Below are 5217 nucleotides of genomic sequence, written 5' to 3'. Positions count from 1 at the left end.
TGGGTATGTAAGAAAAGTCAGAAAATTTCAACAGCCTCAGACCAATACTTTTTGAGTTATGAAATAAAAGACTAATACTTTTTGAGTTATGTAAAAGAAAACTACAGCCCCCAGCAGGAATAGGGTTAAGTCGGGAAACTTTATAACAGAAGGAGAAGGTCAAATTTCTGCAACATTACTGGAGTTACTTTGAGTCTTCCCAGCGCTTCTTTTTTGGTCTTACACATTTAAGAAAGAGAAAAACTAACTTTTGCATGCAACAGTTATGTCAGAAGCGTTTTTTTTTTGCAAATAAATATTTTGTAAATTGTCCCTTTTTATGGCAAGTGAACTTGAAGTTGATTAATGAATTTATCTCATATTAAAGATTTTTACTTTTATTGTTATAGTGAACAATTTGGTACAGGTTTAATATTAGACAAATTATATATATATTTATGTAAATTGTTTTTGCAATGTTTGGATGCTTTTCCATCACTTTGAATTATACTATTTTATTTTTTATACTAACTCTTTGTGAATAACTTTCTCTGCCATCACATCTATGTTGGATAGGTTGGTTTTTTGATTGTAAATGTTGTTAAAGCACTGAAACAAAATTAACTAAATTTTGTACAGTACTAATCAGAAACCCTTCAGCCAAATAGACCATGAAAAAAATCACCCCTCAAAATTTTGACTGATTTTCAAATCCCTTTTCCAAGTACTGCACCTAATAACAACAATGACCAGTGAAGTTGATTAAGCTAAATACACACGTCAGAATCTAGTGTACATTTTCCTCCAAATGTCCTGACTGGATCAGTAATGGCATTTTAATGTTTGTTTTCTAGAATCCTGTTAAAATTCATTTGAAAATAATCTAATGAAAATAAAAATTCTAATGATTTACAAAATCATGAAATGTTTCCAAATACATTTCTTTTACTTTTAAACCAATTTTGGGAGAAAGATATAATGGATGAATAGTAACAATTTTTTTACCACTTTGGCCTTTAAAATTGTGAAAGATTTAAAAGTTAATTGTTCCATTTAACTTTTCTAATTATTTTTGAAGGAAGCTTGATTGTTATATTGACTTGGGTCATGCAAAAATATTTAATTAATTTACATTCTAGGTTGAATAGTTAGTAAGAAAGCAGCTCTACATTTTTTTATCAACAACTACGGGATGGGTAATCCATTGTTCCAAGTTTGCTGGATTGTTACTTTAGACCATTAAAGGGTCTATAATCCTAATTCCAACTGCCTCTTCTCTGAGAAAGCATAAATTATATATTAATTTTTATCATTTTTAAAACTGATTTTTTACTATTGGGGGTTCTCTATAAGTATAAGAATGACTTGCTTATTTCTACTGCAGGAAAATTGACAACTTCCACATTAGTGACCAGATATAGGGTGCAAGGGTACCGTTGTGAATTATGTATTTCCATCTTTTCATGAAGTGTTGAAATTTCGCTTACAGTCCCCATGAAGTATGTAGATCATTTAATTTGATTGAATGCATTGAAGGAGAAGGATTATCTTATGTTTACCAATATGTTTTAATTAATTATAAACTTGTAATTCTAAAAAAGTTTGTTAACAATTCAAACGTAAATTAAAAAGTCGTCTTTATTATATTGATATTATAGCGTACCACCGTAAACAAGCAATGTAAAATTAAACATTACTTCATAGTAATTTGATAAATATTTGTGACTAAATATCAATTGATGGTTATTTAGCTCGTTTATATAGGCACTATGCATTCACTCGAGTTAAATTAGCTCAAAATTGAAGTAAAAAATCCACACATAATCAATATTTCTGTTTCTTTTGTAGACTTTAAAATTAAATTAAATTAAAACAAGCTGTCTAAAATTAAAACTAGATGTATAAAAGTAAAACTAGGTGTCTAAAATTAAAAAAAAGATGTCTAAAATTAAAACTAGGTTTCTAAAATTAGAACTAGATGTCTAAAATTAAAACGAGGTGTCTAAAATTAAAACAAGATGTCTAAAATTAAAACTAAATGTCTAAAACTAAAACTAGATGTAAAAAATTAAAACTAGGTGTCTAAAATTAAAACTAGGTGTCTGAAGTAAGAACTAGATGTCTAAAATTAAAACTAGGTGTCTAAAATTAAAACTAGATGTCTAAAATTAAAACTAGATGTCTAAAATTAAAACTAGGTGTCTAAAATTAAAACTAGATGTATAAAATCAAAACTAGGTGTCTAAAATTAAAACTAGGTGTCTAAAATAAAAAACTAGGTGTCTAAAATTAAAAATAGATGTCTAAAATTAAAACTAGATGTCTAAAATCAAAACTAGGTGTCTAAAATTAAAACTAGATGTCTAAAATTAAAACTAGGTTTCTAAAATTAGAACTAGATGTCTAAAATTGAAACTAAATGTCTAATATTAAAACTAAATGTCTAAAATTAAAACTAGATGTCTAAAATTAAAACTAGATCTAAAATAAAAAAAATTCTGGCCTTTTACCTACAAACCTTGACTCTAACACCTTATTGCTGAGATTTACAACAAATATTGAATTAAATTAATCCATAGATCTGAATGGATCGAGATTAATGTTTAATCAAGAAATTCCCAAAAAACAGTTCTGACTTCTGCTCTACTATATTTACGATGTGATCACTGAGCATGTTTAAAATATTCTATTTCAGATTGAAAGCTGTGTTGATGATGTCTGGGTAACATGGTACTTAGGTACATCTTTTAAAATAGAATTACAATTATTACAGAATTGATTAATTGATTTGAGAGACTGTCAAAGTGATTTTATTTGATTTCCATTTTAGAAGTTTAATTTGCATGCCTGATTCACTATGATAACTTTTAATCCTTTATTTGAGCGTAAGTTATTCTTACAGAGAAACCACAATTAAAAGTTATCAAGTTTCAGATTGAAAACAAAGATATCCGCATCATCCTTCAATTGTTTTAAATCATATCTTTAACTAATCAATTTTGAAGAAAAAAATCAACAATTATACGAGGATTACAGTTTAGATCTAAAACAAAACTGAATCAATTAGCTTTAATTTTTGGACCTTCTTATGTTTCCAGCTTTGAACTCCATTTGAGTTTGGCACTTTAAATAAACAAATATAATTTTTACTTCAGCGAAAGAGTTAAAAATCAAGCATTTGGATATTACACAATTTTTAACTATAAAAATGAAAACTGGACTATTGTTTAAATCTGTTCAAAATCCAGAAATCTATCACAAGGAATAGTAATGTATTAAAATTTATTAATGAAAAAAATTTTGATCAAAACATTTCAATAACTTTTAATAAGTTATTGAAATATTATTATAGTTAACATCTTTTTCCAGTAATAGACACAAAACTAAATGCTGCAGGATTTCTTGGCCATATTAACCGGAAGAAATTTTGAGGTAATCTTATGAGCTGTGTTGTTAATCGTTTTGGATAGTTTCTAAATAAAATTTAATAAAACTTCCAAAATTTCAAAACTGTATTCTGTTTAAATTTTGCTTAAATTTTCAATAGCTTTATTCTGAAAAAAATGGAAAAACTATCCAAAAACTCTCAGTATTAACATGTTCGTGTTTGTTGTTGGCTCGTTTTTGGTAGTTTTTTGGTAGTTTTTTGGTAGTTTTTTTTGGTAGTTTTTTGGTAGTTTTTTGGTAGTTTTTTGGTAGTTTTTTGGTAGTTTTCAACTTTTTTCATCTGAATTTATATGAACAATGTACTAAACACGCACCTCTGACCCTTCAGTAAAAGTAAATTCAACCTAAAGTCTGACCGCGTCAAGTTTGCTGCATCGGCTAGTCCTATTGAGTGTCAGGCTTCATTTACCCACTAACCGGTCGATACTGTACAAACTGGGACCGGAAAAGTTGACCCAGCTCTGAAATTCAAATGTACTACAGCTGCCCATGTAAAAAGCCCAAATAATTTCTTCACCAAAAGTGTCTCTTTGTTTATTCATTTTATTCACAAGTTGTTTGTTTATGACATTTTTTATATTTACAAAAAAATTCACGATTACAACAAAAACGATCATTTACAGCAAGAATGTAATTTGAAAATGAATGGGATCTAAATTTGAACACAATAAAAAAAGGGAATTAATTCTTTCAAAATTATTTTTCTGTTTAAGTGCTTCAGCAACATCTACCATCCACAAGTTAAGTATAGATGTTGATCCTGAGAGGGTTATGCTGAAAGAGCTGAGCTGAATTGAATATCTTCAAAATTTCCATAACTCTGATGATAACTTTGAGAAAAATGTATTTAGAAACAATTTAACCTAGTAAAAAACTGTAAATGCATGTATTGCTTTATGTAAACATAAAACTAAAAAACCTTTTCTGCAGAAGAGTTTTATTGATAAATTCATAACTAAGAAACGTGTTACAAATTACAATATAAATATGACAACATAAATGTGTCCCTATCAGATCAAGGGAAAATGTAGAAAATTTGTCTTACTGAGCTGAAAACTTTAGAATGGTGGATATTGAGATTAATGCTTGATTGCCTGGTTTTACTAAACCCAAGATTAGGTTAATATGCATTGGATATCCAAGAAAGAAGTTTAAAACTCAACCAATCAGTGTGTCATGTTAAAATGCGCTCTTTAACTTTTGAAAACCCGGTTTTTATTTTTTGCGCATTTCTGGTGTTATTAACAGTTGACTATAGTTCAATCTGATATTAGTCCAATGATATAGCAGCATATCTGTAATTGTTACGCAGTAGGGATATCCAAAAAGAGAGGACTAAGAAGAGTAAGTAATGGATGGTTAGAGGGAAAGGTAAATACTATGAAAAATGTTTCCCACTTCAACCTTTTAAAAATAGGTGTCTTTGAATTTTGAATACAAGAATTATTGACTAGTAGATTTTTAAAACTTTAAATCTTTTTTTGTTGTTAAAAAATTGTATTATATATTACTTAATTTCAAAGCAGGGAACTTGTTCTTCAGAAATTCTCTTTCTATACTAAAATTTCTCTTAAATGCCGACTAATTATAAGCAATCTATGTTAACAAAAATTGGGAGAATGTTCCTGGAATTTCTATAGAATTTTAATGGACCATTTTAAGGGACCAATTTAAGGGACCAATTTAAGGGACCAATTTAAGGGACCAATTTAAGGGACCAATTTAAGGGACCAATTTAAGGGACCAATTTAAGGGACCAATTTAAGGGACCAATTTAAGGGACCAATTTAA

This window comes from Eurytemora carolleeae, unplaced genomic scaffold (assembly GCF_000591075.1).
Source record: "Eurytemora carolleeae unplaced genomic scaffold, Eaff_2.0 scaffold2358, whole genome shotgun sequence".
Taxonomy (NCBI): Eukaryota; Metazoa; Arthropoda; class Copepoda; order Calanoida; family Temoridae; genus Eurytemora; species Eurytemora carolleeae.
Note: the sequence above shows the minus strand (reverse complement) of the source record.